This window comes from Mus pahari, chromosome X (assembly GCF_900095145.1).
Source record: "Mus pahari chromosome X, PAHARI_EIJ_v1.1, whole genome shotgun sequence".
Taxonomy (NCBI): domain Eukaryota; kingdom Metazoa; phylum Chordata; class Mammalia; order Rodentia; family Muridae; genus Mus; species Mus pahari.
In genome coordinates this window covers 55,637,109-55,656,100 of record NC_034613.1, presented here as the reverse complement: position 1 = coordinate 55,656,100, position 18,992 = coordinate 55,637,109, and the positions used below count along the sequence as shown (strand labels likewise).

Here is an 18,992-nt window from a genome sequence, read left to right as displayed (position 1 = left end):
TATATATATATATGTGTGTCTCTGTGTGTGTGCGTATGTATGTATAGGTATATATATATACCACCAGTAATAGTCTTCTCAAAGTCCCTAATGAAAATAAGTAGTAACCATCTCATTGGATTTTCTTCTCTTCTTAATTTACAGAGAAGACACTGTCATTCTTTTAAACCAAGCAATAGTCCATGATATACCTTAACTATTTATTATTTTATTCTTTTACAAATTTATACATGTATATATATTTATTTGGTTCACTCTCATCCTTCATCTTCCTTCCTTCCAGCCTTAGCAATCTCCACGATCTTGTCCCAAAGCTATGATGCCAACTTTGATGTCTTTTGTTTTGCTTTTGTCTTTTTTTCCTATGTGAACCACTGAACTGGGGCAACTCATGTGGCATAAGTGTTAATCTATTCCCTGAAATGTGTGGTTTGAGGGCAATGATTTTCTCTCATCCAGAAGGTTTAGAATGCTGTTAACTCCCCTGGGTAAATTGGATAGCAGTGAATTCCTTCTTCATCTGTGGCTGAATTTTGATGGGTTTAGTTTTGTGTAGGCCCTAGGCAGACAATCACAGCTGTTGTAAGTTTATGTGTGCTATTATCATGTCTTGCCCATAAGATAAAATTGCATAGACCACATAGATCAGTTCTTTCATACCTCTAAAGAAAATGCATGGGAGTTTAATGTAAATCATTATACTGAACTTTCTTACCTTATCTTCCATCACTGCATTTTCAGTTTATAAATGCTAAAATCAAACAGCCTTTTTCGCTGTTATTGGAATATGCCTAATGATTTTCTTACTCAGAGCCCTTGCAGAACACTTACATTCAGCATGATTCATTCCCTTTAGAGACATGAATAGATTAATCTATGAGGAAGTTTGGGTTTTTCATGTATTTTATTTTGTCAGAGAAACTTTATCCTTTCCAACCCCATAAAATCCAAGGCCTATTCCTTCTTTGTACTATTTATTAACATATATCACATTACACTGTCCATTCCCTTACTTCTTTTAATCACTTAAATCATTTATCTATATTAAATTATATGTATATGTGAACTCCATACATACAAATACATGCCTAGCTACATGTGCATATATGAAGCACAATAACCCAAGGCAGTGAGGGGGAATACATTTTCCTTTACTTTATAATCTTTAAGAGCTTTAAGTAACACTATACAAATCATGATGTTACACTGTAAAAGTCATCCAAGTTCCTCTTGTTTGCAAGAGAGTTTTTGGTCCTTTGTTGCAGAGCCTCTGTGAAATAAATCTTATGCCCTGCATCTTGATTTAAAAGTTACATTTTGTTCCTGGTTTCAGGATAATTATATCAAATAAGAGCTGTTAAAATTTTTTCAGTTTTCTCTAAATCAATACAGATGACCTTGTAAGCATAAATCATGTTAAATAGATTTATTTCTTATGATAAACCAATATTACATTTATAGAGCCAACTCTGCTCTACATGCTCTCTTTAAATATGATAGTCAATGATATCTCACAACTTGCTATTATTTTGCAGTAGTAGTCATTTAAATATTTGGTCTTTGATTTTTGGACTTTATAGAATAGGTTAATATGATTTTTTTTCTTAGATTTTTTGAAAGAACTTGAGAAAGATTGCTGTTAAGTCTATAGTAATAGTTTAATTGCATAAATTTTCAATTAAGCCATGAGAAGTTAGGTATTCTGATGTGTTTGAAAATTGATTAATGGACATAGTACTACTGGAAGATCCAGCAATACCTCTCCTGGGCATATACCCAGAAGATATCCCAACTTGTAATACGGACACATGCTCCACTATGCTCATAACAGCCTTATTTATAATAGCCAGAAGTTGGAAANAACTCAGATGTCCCTCAACAGAGGAATGGATACAGAAAATGTGGTACATTTACTCAATGGAGTGCTAGTCAGCTATTGAAAACAATGAATTTCTCAAATTCTTAGGCAAATGGATGGATCTGGAGGATATCATTCTTAGTGATATCCAACCACAAAAGAACTCACATGATATACACTCACTGATAAGTGGATATTAGCCCAGAAACTTAGAATACCCAAGATACAATTTGAAAAACACATGAAAATCAAGAAGAAGGAAGACCAATGTGTGGATACTTCATTCCTCCTTAGAATAGGGAACAAAATACCCATGGAAGGAGTTATAGAGACAAAGTTTGGAGCTGAGATAGAAGGATGGACCATCCAGAGATTGCCCCATACAAGGATCCATACCATCATCAACCACCAAACTCAGACACAATTGCATATGCCAGCAAGATTTTGGTGACAGGACCCTGATATAGCTGACTCTTGTAAGGCTATGCCAGTGCTTGGCAAATACAGAAGTGGATGCTCAGAGTTATTTATTGGATGCAATACATGGCCCCAAATGGAGGAGTCAGAGAAAGTACCCAAGGAGCTGAAGAGGGTCTGCAACCCAATAGGAGGAACAACAATATGAACTAACCAGTACCCCCAGGTCTCATGTCTCTAGCTGCATATGTCGCAGAAGATGTTCTAATCGGTCATCACTGGGAGCAGAGGCCCTTGGCCTTGCTAAGATTATTTGACCCAGTACAGGGGAATGCCAGGGCCAGGAAATGGGAGTGGGTGGATTGAAGAGCAGGGTGGGGGGAGGGTATAAGGGACTTTTGGGACAGCATTTGAAATTTAAATGAAGAAAATATCTNATAAAAATTGTTAAAAAAGAAAGTTGATTAAATTTCTAATTTTATGTGTTTTACAATTTTCTATTCCTTCCTAAGATTAAATAACATATCTTTCTAAGGTAGTGAAACCTATGGCTTGTAACTACTTTAGTGGTCAATTGACCCTTACACAGTTGTCACCTAAGACCATCAGAAAATACTGATATTTACATTGAAATTCAAAATATTAACATTACAGTTATAAAGTAGCAATGAAAATAAATTTATGGTTTAAGGTCACTGCACCATGAAGAATTTTACTAAATTGTTGCAGCATCAGGAAAGTTGAGAAGATATGAAATGTTTTTACTTTCATTCAACTCAGTATATTCTAACTTATTTTTAATTTTTTGTTTGTTTGTTTGTTTGATTTTAAGACATTGACATTTTAAGAATTATGGTTTGCTACCATCAGCTATCAGAGGAAACCACTATGATGACAATTTAGCTAGGCACCAATCTATGAGTATATCAGAATATTACTAGGAATCATTTTATTGACTTTTGGCCAGGTGTGTCTGGATCTACCATAGTTCTTTGGGCCATTCAACTTCTGATTCTTGACCATCCAGGAATTATCTGGTGTGGGCTTCCTCTCCTGGTATGTGCTTCAGGTTAGACCAGACATTGGTTAGCCATTCCATTTCTCCTCAGAAAAGAGCAGACCTCCCTGTGATATCAACTGATCATGGCATAACAAGATTCAATAATAGGTACAAAACTCATATCAAAGCTAGATAAGGCAAGCCAGTAGGATGAAAAGAGTCCCATGTGCATGCAAAAACTTCAAAGATACCAGCATTCCCATTGTTAGTAGTCCTACAAAAACTCCAAGCTGCAGAACTATAATACACACACACACACACACACACACACACACACACACACACACACACACACAGAGGACCTATTGTAGAGCCATGCAGGTTCCTTGATTATCAGCTCTGTCTTTGTGAATCTTACAGTGCCCTGTTCAGTTGATTCTGTAGGTTGTTTTCTTATAGTGTCTTTGACTCCTCTGGATCCAGCAATCCTTCTTCCCCTACTTCTGCAGAGTTCCCAAAACTCCATTTAATGTTTGGTTATGGGTCTCTGCATCTATGGGTCTGGGGGAGAGGGGAAGTGTTGTGTACGTAGGGGGTAGGAGTAATGGACAGAAGAGAAGCAGCCTTTGGGGTGTATTGTTTGAAAGAAGAGGAAATAAAAATAAACACAAGAAGGACAGTGGTTTAAATTCCATATGTTAATGAATATTCTGGATTTCCTTGTGTTACTGATTCTATTATTCTACAATGTCCCATTGTGGTTTTAAAGGATACTTGGTATGACTTAAGACTTCTTAAATATGTTTAAATCTCTATGATTTAACCTAATGTCTATACTGGAGAATATTTCATGTATATATCCAAAGAACATATAGTTTTCATGATACTTACTGTTATGCATAAAACCTCCAACATGCTAGGGAAGAACCCTTATACTGAGGTAGCTTCTCTGCTCAACAATGTTTATTCTGGTGTCATTGTGTACTTTTGTTTAGTTTTCAGAGTTAATTAGCAAGTCATGCAATGATTATTTAAAATTAAATAATGAATTCACATACTATATGTACATATTCAATTGACATAAATGTGCATGTATTCTTTGATCACAGCTTCTCACACCATTTATTCTTTTATTCTCTTCCCTTTCTTACCATATTTCCTTTACTTCACAAGTCTCCTAGTTCCCTTTCCTACTTTGATATCTTTGTTACCCACTACATTTAATTAGTATCGACTGCAGAATCAAGAGTAGGGAGTTACTTACATGGGAAAAGGCAACACATCAAAAACTACATTGCTGAGGAATACTATTTCCCCTCCCTTTCAACTTTTAAGTGATGATAGCTCAATTTTCCTTGTATGTATGCTTTTTTCTTATCGCATTAATAGTCATATGTAGTAACTAGAATGTATTTGTCTTCATAGTTCTTGAGATAGTGATACATTGCCTTTTGTTTCAATATATGTGGAATTTTTATTTATTTATTCATCTGCCACATTTTTTCTTTGTAAAACTATTATAGTCTAGGAAATTTATAAGCACTAAAGATAGTCCTGTGAACAGAAATGGTAAACTTAAATATATTTGACCGTTGTGTGTAGTTGAGTGAACATATATCTGTTTTATATAATAATAAGTTCCATAAGAAAAATAAAATAGGACAGAAGAGTGAGGTAGCATGGGCAGTTCACTCATGTGTTCATTTAAGTATGGGAGAATATGTAGACAAAAAACTGCAGGAAACAGAGCTGAGACCAGAAATACAAACTGTCATTTTGAATAGTAATAATGAGCCATTCCTGTAGTGAGATGAAGGAAAGATTTGCATGCCAACTCCTCAGGATATGAGTGAGCTTTACATGCACAGGATGCAAAAAATAAGTAGATGATAAGTGATGATCTGGAAATCTCTAAGATTTTGGCAAGATTCCATATAAATACGGATGGTGAGAATTCATACCTAGGTTATTATGTTTTACATGCTATATGAAGGGTTGTATCTAGGGGTTGTGGTTAGAATGTTGCATATTGCAGTAGAAGACTTGATTTGTACCCTTCTGGAATTTTATTATATTTTGTCAATGAAAGCCAGAAGTACTTTTTCACACCCTTGGATTGTTTAGATTGACTTCATGTTGCAGAAGTTACTGGGCTCCTAATGATGCTGATGAAATTCAAAGTGTAGGAACTTATAGAAGAGAGCAGGGTTCATAATAAGACTACAGGTGTGTGTCTTCATTGAAGGTAGCACTGGTAGATTACCATCCAGGATATGTCGATGGCTCCAAAGAGACAAAAATTATTATTAATATGTATATTCCAATTGCAAATAATTCACAATAATGGTCTTTTATTGCAGAGGTGCCCAACCTAGGGATCCATCCCACCTGCAGTGACCAAACCCAGACACTATTGCTGATGCCAAGAAGCCCTTACTGTCAGGAGCCTGATATAGCTACCCCCTGAGAGGCTGACAAATACAGATGCAGATACAGGCAACCTTTGAACCAGGGTTCCCAATGGAGAAGTTAAAGGACTGAAGAAGTTGAATGGGTTTACAACCCCATAGGAAGAACAACAGTATCAACAACACCAACAACTCAGAGTTCCTAGAAACTAAACCAACCAAAGAGTATACATGGAGGAACTCATGGCTCCAGCTACATATGAAGCAGAGGATTGCCTTATCTGGCATAGAGGCCCTTGGTCCTGTGGAGGTTTGATACCCAGCTATTTCACTGGAAGAAGAGGAAGCAGTTGCACAAGGACAGAGTGAAAACAGACAGATAACACAGACAGCCTGATAACACCTAGAGCAGTAACAAAGGAGTAGAGCCAGGAGACCATAAAGGACCTCATACTGCAAGCCACACTTCAACTAATCTCCCTGCTTCTTCCTCCATTTCAGCACCTGCTTATGGCTTTGGTAACTTGCCCCAATAGTTTGGCTTGTTAGTCTGGAAATGCATTCACCCTCTGCTTTTAAGTCTTATATAGGGCCCTACATGTTGTTAGTGACTTTAGCATAACATAACTAGGGACTGTAACATAAGTCCCTGATTCTTATGGTGCAGAGAGCAAAGATGGGCAAAGGCATGAAGATGTTATTTTTTCTGCTTTCTAGACTCCTAAATAAGAATGAGGAGACACTCAAGCCTCCAAGAGATTCAACTTTATAAGACACACTAGATGAGAACAAAGCCTTTTGCAAAATTGTCTACAATTCTTTCTCTTATTTTTAAAATTAAAAACAGAAGTCAATTTCAAAAATATGTTTTATTAACTGCTTTTTTAAGACAACTTCATCATTTCTGGGTGTTCAATTCAGTATTTCTATGATCTTGAATATTTTAAACAGGTATTAAATTATTGTGATGATCTAATTCCAAAACATACTTATTATAGCTTAGTGAACTCATACCCTTATTTGTAAGTATCCCTAATTCTGTTTCCTAGACCATATATATCACTTCTCCATTTTTCTGTCTCTAAATATTTATGTTATTGGTATTTCATATAAGTGGAATAACAAAAAGTACAGTCTTTTGTGAATAGGTTATTTCATTCAAGAGACTTTTCAAGACTTATCTATGTTATAGCATGGATCAAATTTCATGCTCATTTAAAGGCTGAATAATATTCTACTTTGTGTGTGTGCATGTGCGTGTGTGTGTGTGTGTGTGTGTGTGTGTGTGATATTTTCTTTATTCTTAGCCCATTAAATAGAATTAGACCAGTTCTAGTTTTGTGACATTGTTAATAATGTTATTAGTAATGGGATGTTTCCAACATAATTATGATTTCAATTCTCTTGGATATATTCTTAGGTTATTTGGGGGGGGGGAATTGGCAAAGATTTCAGAGCCACATATATTATAGATAACATATTTTTATGAAAAAGTTCTGTTCTCATCTATTAATCTCTACTGATAATTCCTAAAGTTAATTTTAAATCTAGTAGGTAAAGAAACACTGTTGTTTTCCATTTGTTAGCTTCTTTCAAACATATTCTAGTCAATGGCACTGAGATTTTCCTTATTCTGTGTTAGTGGACTCTATTTTCACCTCAGTTTTGTCAGCAGTAGTAGAGGATCAAGAATATCATATTTTTTATGACATATGCTCTTTTTTGTTAGAGCAACACTTGTTTTTAGTAGTGATGCTTTCTGTTAAACAAATTTATTTTTAACCTGTGGTAAATTATATATGTGTTTTTATTTCCAAAAACTTTGGTTTACCCATCACTGTATGGAATGCTTGTCAGTGTAGACACTTAAATTCTTCCAATTTAGTAGAAAGGTAGAAAATCAATCTGATGGTCTTAAAAATTAAACAAAAGTGGAATGAGCAAGATAACCAGCAAGTAGAACTATTTCTCATTAAATCTGACTGCAGAGCTGTGTGTCTGCCTCAACACTGGGGTGCCCTGAGTACTGCTAGCACACTGCTCAGAGGAGGCAGAATACAGTCTGTAATGGCGGTCCTCAGTCCATGTTATCCGGAGAGGGAATAAGCTCAGTCTGCGACAAATGCTGCAATTCCCAATCTCCTGGGTACCCAGGCACAGATGGTGTACTGTTGTGAGTTAGGAAAGTGGGTCCCTGATCCAAGTTTTTCCTCAGAATGCCCGTGTACCAGGCAGGAAGCAGAAGGCAGAGCTCAGGGCAGGGTCCTGAACCCGGTTTGGTTCCCAGTGAGTGCTGAGAGTAAGGAGTGGCTGGAAGAGAGAAGGCCTTCTCCTGGCTCTTTATGGCAAAGCCCCTCCCTACAAGGCAATCCTTGATGAAGAGATGGTCCTTGCTAGTTCAATCTGCTTTATTTGATGGTGAACATGAATGCATACACCTTACTCAGGGTAAACCAGGGATTAAATACGTTTTGCAGGAAGGAATGCCCACAACAGGAAGAGAAGCTCATTGTCTGAACACTCGGGCTTATCTAGATACTTCATTAATATTGAGAACTCTAGGGTTTTATACTATATGACTGATTGCCTTGCTCCTCTCAGTGAGGTGTTGTGGTTACATGTAGAGTTAAGTGAAGAGATGCCATATTCCTATTATTCTCCGTTCTGAGATTGCTGGGGTCTGACCTCATTCAATCTTACCAGTTATTCTGTTGGGTAGCACTATCCACTTGCCCCACATCTGATTCCAGGGACTGATATGATAGAGTGAGAGACCTGATGCCTGCATGCTGTCTTCCTACCTCTACCTATGTGGTATAATATATACTTCTACTCCCAACCTCCACACAAATAAATAAATGTAATGTTTTTAATTAAACAAAATAATCTAACCTTGTGTTTGTTTCTTCTAATTTTCTGTGATGGTATAATTGAGTGGATTAATAGAGAGAATAAAGAGCTAGTTAATTGTGAAGTAGATTTAAGAGAACCAATTTCCTATTTCTATACTTAATTATTTAAGGTAAAGGCATAATATATGTAAATTTATGGCATTTAAATTAGTAATAAATAGCAATGATACATAATAAGATATCCAATATTCATAAAAATGGTAGACATTTAAATATAGCGGTTAATAATTACTACAAACATTCATTATTTATATGGTAACACATAGAAATAGAATATTCATTAAACATTGAAAAGGTAAAATATCTACTTGTTATTTCTTGATGAATTCAGTCAATTAAGTCCCTTTATAAATTAATGTTTATTGTTTTACACTTTGTTTCCCATTTGTCTGACCTTCGTTGTTGAAAACAAATGTACCATGCATTTTCATCTCATTATAAAACCTCACCAACAGTAAAAGTATAAATGGGTCAGTATTTGAGAAATTGTAATATTTAAAGTTGGCAGAATTCTTCTAATGTATAAGGCAAAATACATTCCTTTTACATATAGTGAAATACTTCTTCCATAAAATCCTTCTAAGTAATCTCACTTCTTTCTCAAGACTCACTCTTTCAAATAATGTTTTATATATATTCTAAAACATAGGGTATGTGGTTCTTACTATGTTATTATTTTGTTTCTACTTATATATCTTTTCATTGTGTTTTTCTACTACATAATAAATTTCAAATAACAGCATGGTTGCTAATTTTCTCTTCAGTAACTGGTCATCCACAAAGAAACAATTTTTTTTTTTATATCATTACCTACCAGTTCATATGTGCATACTTATAACTTAAAGTACCAGTTAATATGTGCACACATATAACTTAAAGTTAGCTTTATTAAACAGTTTTCTTGTATGAAAAAATGCTGTGATAATCAACTTATAAAGAAAAATAATTTGGGGGCTCATATTTTCAAAGATTTCTGTCCATACTCAATTGGCCCAATTTTTTAGATATATAACAAAATAGCTCTTCATTGCAGGGAGAGCATATATAGATCAAAGCAGTACATGTTATGAGTATAATGTGATACATTAAGAAGGAGAATATCTCCTTCAAGGTTGCATTGTTAATGAGCCAAGGATCTCCTCAAGCATGAATTATCTTTTTTTGTGTTAAAACTTTCAGAACAATTTATTATAGCTTCATGAAAAGTAGAGTACATTATCATTATCTATAATCACTCTCCTGTGCAATAGCGCAACAGTTTCTTGCTCCTAACTGTACCTATTATGTTCTATTTGTCTGTGTGTCTGAGTTTATGCCAGTAAAATGTTATATTTATTAGCTTATGCTATTTTGCAGAAAATAATGGGCTTCATTTACTCTTAGGTCTATACTGAGTGTCATGCTAGCTATGGGGCGATACAAAAGGACTCTCCTATTGAAGTAGTGCTCTCTGCTTGGCACTAGAGAAGGTCTGGGATCCTAATATTAACACTGGTCTGACAATAACACAATAACTGTACTATTTAGGTGGTTAGATTATGACAATAGTCCCTTGAACACAAAAGCTACTGACAAATCAGTCACATCTGACATTCACAGTTATAATCTCCAAAAGATAGATCTACCCGAATGTATTCTAAGGCTAAATTGATGTGGTTAAAGCTCAGTCCTGTCCCGCAGGTGCACAAGATATTAAACTGGTCTAGAGCCTGCATGAGGGAACTTCAGTTTTGACTAGGACACTTGGTATCACCAGGAAAGGTCTGTGATTATTCTGTGATCCAAGATGATAAAGTCCTATAAACTTCATTGCCAGAGGTAGAATAAGGGATGATAGTGGTAATATGCCACTTATTAAGTATGCAAAGGTCCAGTGTTCATAGCTTCAGTTCAGGAACTGGGAGTAGGGGTCACAGTGTTTTGTCCAGCACTGGATTTCCAGGCAGGTTACCTGGTACTGTCCTTTTAAGTGTAGGTCTTGAACTTAATTTCTTTTTCTTAATCAGTAAACATCTGTATGCTGAGTTCTTGGGAGTTTGGAAACTGTTAGTATTACATTGTTGTGACAGAGTACTTACAGCAATCAATTTAAAGCCAAAAAATTTTGCTTTGGCTTGTGATTATGGAGCTGTCAGTCAAATTAAGCTTGTTCTATTGCTTTTAGGCTTGTGACAAGTAAGAAACATCATGATAGAAACAATTGGAAAAGATAAGTTTCTTATTTCATGGCAACCAGTAAATAGAAGAAATAAGAAGGGGGACACAACACGGAGAGAAAGGGTCTGAGGATGAGATTGGTCTCCATTGTACATGTCCTCAGGGACTTGTTTTGTCTAACTATGCTTCAACTAATAACTCATTTCAGTGTGAATTCATCCATGGCTAATCACCTCTCACTGAGCATCTAGCTAAGGATAAATAGTTTTTATTTTGTTTATTTCAAAACTACAACAGGGAAGAAAGTGCATTGGGAAACCCCTTTCTTGTGCCTTGTTCAAAGAACCTTCTCAAAACAAGCAGTATCATTTCTTACTTGGCCTTTCTATGTTGACAGTTTTGTATATAGCTGATCACTTTTGACATGTCCATTGTAAGAAATTGCCAATTCTTATTCCTCTTCCTTTTTCATAATCTGTTCATATTTTTATTTGATTTTATTCAAAATAGTTGCTTTCTTTTTTACTATTTATTATTTTACACTCCAGATTTATCCCCCAATTCCCTGGTCCAACCTCTGATGTTCCACATCCCATACCTCCTCCCCACACCCCTGTTGCCATGTCGATGTCCCCACCCCCCACCCCACATGACCTCTAAACTCCCTGGGGCCTCCAGTCTCTTGAGCAGTAGGTGCATCTTCTCTGAATGAACACAGACCCGGCAGTCCTCCACTGTATATGTGTTGGGGACCTCATATCAGCTGGTGTGTGCTGCCTGTTTGGTGGTCCAGTGTTTGAGAGATGTCCAGGGTTCAGATTGAGACTGCTGGTCCTCCTACAGGGTCACCCTCCTCAGCTTATGTTAGTATTTCCCTAATTCAACATCAGGGGTAAGCTGTTTCTGTCCATTGGTTGGGTGCATATATCTGCATCTCACTCTTTTAGCAGCTTGTTGGGTCTTTTAGAGGGCAGTCATGATAGATCCCTTTTTGTGAGCTCACCACAGCCTCAGTAATAATGTCAGGCCTTGAAACCTCCCCTTGAGCTGGATCTCACTTTGGGCCTGTCGCTGGATCTTCCTTTCCTTCAGCTCCTATCCATTTCCATCCCTGTTAATTCTTTAGACAGGAACAATTATAGGTCAGAGATGTGACTGTGGGATGGCAACCCCCTCCCTCACTTGATGTCCTATCTTCCTGCTGGAGGTGGGATCTATAAGTTCTCTCTCCCTACTTTAGGGCATTTCATCTTAAGGTCCCTCCCTTTGAGTCCTCAGAGTCTCTCACCTCCCATGTCTCTGGTGCATTCTGGAGGGTTCCCCCAACCTCCTACCCCCAAAGTTGCCTGTTTACATTCTTTCTGTTGGCCCTCAGGGAATTCAAAACAGAGGAATTTAGAATGGCTGAGAAACACCAAAAGAAATGTTCAAAATCCTTAGTGATCAGAGAAATACAAATCAAAATGACCCTGAGTTTCTACCTTATACCAATCAGAATGGCTAAGATTAAAACCTCATGTGACAACACATGTTGGCAAGGATGTGGAAGAAGAGGAACACTCCTCCATTGCTGGTGGGATTGTACAATGGTACAACCATGCTGGAAACCAATCTGAAAGTTTGCTTTCTTAATATTGAATTATAATTTTTATGGATTTTTTTCTTTTTTATTAGATCTTTTCTTTATTTACATTTCAAATGCTATCCTGAAAGTTCCATATACCCTCCCCCTGCCCTGCCCCCCTATCACCCACTCCCACTTCTTGGTCCTGGCATTCCCCTGTACAGGGACATATAAAGTTTGCAAGACCAAGGGGCCTCTCTTCCCAATGATGGCCTACTAGGCCATCTTCTGCTTCATATGCAGCTAGAGACATGAGCTCTGGGGGTACTGGTTAGTTCATAATGTTGTTCCACCTATAGGGTTGCAGACCACTTCAGCTCCTTGGGTACTTTCTCTAGCTCCTCNATTGGGGACCCTATGTTCCATCCAATAGCTGACTGTGAGCATCCACTTCTGTGTTTGCCAGGCACTGGCATAGCCTCACAAGAGACCTCTATATCAGGGTCCCTTCAGCAAAATCTTGCTGGCATGTGCAATAGTTTCTGGGTTTGGTGGCTGATGATGGGATGGATCCCCATGTGGGATAGTCTCTGAATAGTCCATCCTTTCGTCTTAGCTCCAAACTTTGTCTCTAACTCCTTTCATGTGTATTTTGTTCCCTATTCTAAGGAGGAATGAAGTATGGACACTTTGGTCTGCCTTCTTCTTGGTTTTCTTGTGTTTTGTAAAATATATCTTGGATATTCTAAGTTTTTGGACTCATATCCACTTATCAGTGAGTGCATATCTAGTGATTTCTTTTGTGATTGGGTTACCCCACTAAGGAGGATATCCTCCAGATACATCCATTTGCCTAGGAATTTCATAAATTCATTGTTTTTAATAGCTGAGTAGTTCTCCATCATATAAATGTACCACATTTTCTGTATCCATTCCTCTATTGATGGACATCGGGGTTCTTTCCAGCTTCTGGCTATTATAAATAAGGCTTCTATGAACATAGAGGAGCATGTGTCCTTATTACCGGTTGGAACATCTGGGTATATGCCCAGGAGAGGTATTGCTGGATCTTCCTGTAGTACTATGTCCAATTTTCTGAGGAACCACCAGACTGATTTCCAAAGTAGTTGGACAAGCTTGCAATCCCACCAGCAATGGAGGAGTGTTCCTCTTTCTCCACATCCTTGCCAGCATCTATTGTCACCTGAATTTTTGATCTTAGCCATTCTGACGGTTGTGAGATTGAATCCCAAGGTTGTTTTGATTTTAATTTCCCTGATGATTAAGGATGTTAAACATTTTTTCAGGTGTTTCTCAGCCATTCGGTATTCCTCAGTTGAGAATTCTTTGTTTAGCTCTGTACCCCATTTCTTAATGGGGTTATTTCAATTTTTTATTTCTTTCGCACACTTAACTCCTAGTGATATTTAGATTGCAAATATTTTATACTACTGTATACACAATGTCTGCATTTTACAGGTTGCTTTCCATGATTGTCTAGAAATTTCTAGTTTGATAGATATTCTGGTTCTCAGCTTTAGTTTACATTTTCTGTGTTTTGGGGTTCAAATCAGAATTTCTTTGCAAAATCACATTAAAGCATTTTATGCTTTCTCCTAGTGATTTTAGAATATTAGATCATAATTTTATACAGATAATACATTTTGTGTTAATCTGACATATGGAACAATTTGGGTTTCATTTCATTCTTTTATATTTTTTATATATACAATTTCCAACATTGCTTATTGAAGGGATAGTCCTTCATTTATTTATTTATTTATTTATTTGTTTGTTTATATTTCTGCCCTTGGTATCTTTGTGAAATATCAGTTGACTGTAAATGCCTGAATGTAGTATTCAATTCTGTATTCCATTTCTGATCTATGCATATATTTTCATGTTATGCTGATTTGGTTTGATTTATACAGACTGGAATCAGTATAATGCCACTTCCATCTTCTATTTTCAAGACTGTTTTGGTTCTGAGCATTTCTTGTGGTTCTGTATATATTTTAGTTCTTTTTTTTAACTTCTGTAAAACACAAAACGTTGATAGGGATTATATTGAAGTTTTCAACCGTTTCTGGTAATATAGGCATTTCTGGAACATAATTTCTATTATATAGATATGGGGAAACTTTAATATATGCCTTCAATTTCATTGTGTTTTATAGTTTTGATTTTAAAAATTTAACTTCTTTGATTAAATGTCCTATATATTTCAGTCTTTTTATGCTATAAAAAGCTAAATTGTTTAATTTCCTTTTCTATTTTAAAAAATGCAATTTTGCATCTTTCTAACATAGAGGAGCAATGAAATTTGAGAACAACTGGAATAACTGATCTTCTAAGAAGTGTTTGTCTTGAAAAGTCTATGAATAGAGCTATTATTAATTAAGATGATACTGTCTATTGAAGAAATGTGTTTATGTGAAAAGAATAAATCATATTTTCATATTAATAAGTATTCAAGTGGAATCGTTAAAAGGTACATTGGATAAATATATGTCAAGTATTCAACTGAGTTATTGAGGCTAAGGATAGTTGATATTACAGCTATTACAATATCTGGCAAAATAGAAATCAAACCAATAATAATCTGAAAAGTTATGAAAGACAACAACATACTCATCAAAGGAAAAATCTACCAAGAGAATATTACAATTCTAAATATCTAAGCACCAAAGACAAGGACACCCAAGTTCCTAAAAGATATACATGGTAGCTTAAATCACATATCGAACCCCCTAATGGGACACTTTAAATCTCTACTCTCACTAATAGACAAGTCATCTGGAGAAAAACTAGATAGACAAATGCTGGAGTTAACTGATATTATAAACAAGATGGACCTCCTAAATATTTACAGAATATTTTGTCAAACAGAAAATAATATATCTTCTACTTTGCAGCTCATGGAACTTTCGTTTGTTATATTTCTTTGGTAATAAGTCTATAAATACAGAAACTTATTAATGACTATATTAATAACAGTTAGGATATGCATATTTTATAGTTAAAAGTACAAAGTATGCAGAAATATCAATTTAAGAAATAAGTTGATTTGACTTGACATGTTAAGTGGTATCTGTCTAGAAAATCATTAATTTCATTTAGATTTTTCAGTTTTGTTGTATATAGACTTTTGTAGTAGGATATGATAATTTGTTGAATTTCCTCAGTTTCTATTGCTATGTCTCTCTTTTCATTTATTATTTTGTTTATTTGGATACTGTCTCTGTGCCTTTTAGTAGTTTGTTTAGTGGTTTATCTTGTTGATGTTCACAAAGAATCAGATTTTGGTTTTGTTGATTCTTTGTATCATTTTCTTCGTTTCTATTTGGTTGATTTTGGTTATGAGTTTGACTATTTCCTACCATCTACTCCTCTTGGGTGAGTTTGCTTCTTTTTGTTCTAGAACTTTCAGGTGTGCTGTTAACTTGCTAGTGTATGATCTCTCCATTTTTTTAACAAGGGCACATAGTGCTATGAATTTTCCTCTTAGCACAACTTTCATTGTGTCCCATAAGATTTTGTATGCTGTATCATAATTTTCATTGAATTCCAGAAAGTCTTTAATTTTTTTATTTCTTCCTTGACCAAGTTATCATTGAGTAGAGAGTTGTTCAGTTTCCATGGATATGTGGGTTTTCTGTTATTTTTCGTTGTTATTGAAATTTAAATCAAGAGCAAATAAACTATCTGTATAGACTCATATTCCCCCAAGGAAATAGAAGAAGTCATTACAAAGTTCCCAATGAAAAGAAGCCCAGGGTCAGGAAGTTTTATTACAGAATTCTACCAGACTTTCAAAGAAGAGCTAATACCGACATTCATCAAACCATCACATAAAATAGAAACAGAAGGAACACTACCTAATTTATTCTATGAAACCACAATTATTTTGATACCTAAACCACACAAAGTTCCAACAGAGAAACTCAGAAGAATTTCACTTATGAATATTAATACAAAACTACTCAATAAAATTCTAGCAAACCAAATCCAAGAACACATCAAAACAATCATTCACCATAATCAAGTAGGCCTCATCTCAGTGATGCAGGGATGGTACAATATATGAAAACTCATCAACATAATCTACTATATAAACAAACTCAAAGAAAAAAATTGCCTGATAATCTCATTAAATGCTGAAAAGGCCTTTGACAAAATACAACACTCATTCATGTTGAAAGTAATGGAGATCAACAATATGAACTAACCAGTACCCCCAGAGCTCATGTCTCTAGCTGCATCTGTAGCAGAAGATGGCGTATTCAGCCATCATTGGAAAGAGAAGCCCCTTGGTCTTGCAAACTTTATATGCCCCAGTACAGGGGAATGCCAGGGCCAAGAAGTAGGAGTGAGTGGGTAGGGAAGCAGGGGTGGGGGAGGGTATAGGGAACTTTTGGGATAGCATTTGAAATGTAAATAAAGAAAATATCTAATAAAAGAAAAAAGAAAGCATTAGAGAGATCAGGAATTCAAGGCCCATATCTAAACATAATAAAAGTAATATAAAGAAAGGCAACAGACAGTGTGAAATTAAATGGAGAGATACTTGAAGCAATCCCACTAAAATCAGGGACAAGACAAGGCTTCCCACTCTCCCACACCTATTCAATACAGTACTCAAAGTTCTATCTAGAGCAATAAGACAGCAAAAGGAGATCATGGGGATGCAAATTGGCAAAGAAGTCAAGAAATCACTATTTGCAGATGGCATGATAGTATACATAAGTAACCTCAAAATTTCTACCAGAGAACTTCTCCAGCATATAAAGAACTCCAGAAAAGTGGCTGGATATAAAATTAATGCGTTTTTTTTATATTTATTTATTATATGTATCTGAGTACATTGTCATTGTTTTAGGACACACTATAAAAGGGCATTGGAGCCCATTAGAGATGATTGTAAGCCACTATGAGGTTGCTAAAATTTGAATTCAGGACCTCTGAAAGAGCAGTCAGTGCTCTTAACCATTGAGCCAGCTCTCAGGACCCAATAGGGATGACTTTAGCCAAAAGATGCAACAAAGGGGAAATAGAACCTATGGAGACCATACCCAGATATTAGGCATGGCTCCCAAGTGAGGTATGGGACCACCCACTCATCTCAAAAATTTTAACACAGAAATGTTGCTGTCAAAGGAAAGACAGGGACAAAAATGGAACAGAGACTGAAAGAAAGGCCATCCAGATACTGCTTCATGTAGGGATCCATCCCATTTGTAAACACCAAACCCTGACACTGTTGCTGATGCCAAGAAGTGGTTGCGGACAGGACCCTGGTATAGCTGTTCCCTGAGAGGTTCTCCCAGCATCTGACCTATACAGAGGCAGATACAGCCAACTATTGAAGTGAACCTGCAGACCACAATGGAAGAACTAGGGAAAGGAATGAAGGAGCTGAAGGGGATTGCAACCCTATAGGAAGAACGATATCAACTAACTGATCACCCAGAGAATCCCAGTAAACCACTAACCAAAGAGTATACATGGAGGGATCCATAACTCCATATACAAATAAATAAATGGGACCTCATGAAACTTAAATGCTATATGCACTCCAATAGTGACAAGTGCTACAGGCCCCCAAAACCTGGGCGCTGTCCTGAGGCAAAAAGTTCACGGAAACTTAGTCTCCTGAAATCGTGGCATCCTGTATAATGAATGCTCCAAAGTCCTTGCTTTAGTTGGAAAACAGATCCATATGCTTTCCCTTAATATTGCTTTATTATAAGTGCTTTTAAGGATTGAATTTTTGACATAGCTACGATAGATCCTAGGCAGTCAGTCCTTGAGCCAACCATGGGCATGGATAGCACACTGCCCTACACAGGAATTTACCATTCTCTAGGAAGAAGGAAGTTTGTGATTTAAAGAAGAACCAGAGTAGATACTTAGAACCATAGATAGCCGAGTTATACCCATACACAAGTATTTACAATGGCCTAGGAGGAAGGGCAACTATAGGAACTATGGCAAGTGGTGAGTGGAACACAATCCAATAGTGACTGGCCTGTGACAGCAGGAACAAGGACACCAGAGCCTTTCCTGACCAGAGGCTCAGGTTCGTTGTAATCAGTTCAGGTTTACTTTGGTTTCAAACAGACCAGACAATTCCATGGTCCTCAAAGGAGACACCACTTCCACACACTGTAACATGCCCAGGATCTTAGGACAACAGGATCCCAGGAAAACAGGAGCTGGGTCACACTAGTATTTGAGTGTCTCAGAGGAGCTTGACTGCCAAGAACTCAGAAACACCCAGAATCTCAGGTTCACAGGAGCCCACAACCAAAGAATCACAGAGAAATCTGGACTCTGAGAAGTCCTGAATCAAATGGGATTATAGGAAGGACAGGCTCTAATCAGATATATTGAGGGCAGCAAGCATTAGAGATAAACAGATGGCAGGAGGCAAGCCTAAGAACGGAAGCAACAGAAACCAAGGTTACTTGGCATCATCAGAACCAAATTCTTCCACCATAGCAAGTCCTGGATACACCATCACACTAGAAAAGCAGGACATGGATCTAAAGTCACTTCTCATGATGATGATGGAGGACTTTAAGAAGGAAATGCTGGAGACAACTCTGGAGATAGAAACCCTAGGAAAGAAGTCAGGAACAATAGATGGATAGAAGGATATATCTTCTTCTCAGCA

General features: G+C 36.5%; 1 pseudogene; it reads right to left on the bottom strand.

The window, feature by feature from the left end:
* The window catches only part of LOC110314329, a 14,945-nt pseudogene extending 3,570 nt beyond the window's left edge, over nucleotides 1-11,375 (bottom strand).
* Nucleotides 11,376-18,992: the final 7,617 nt, after the last annotated feature.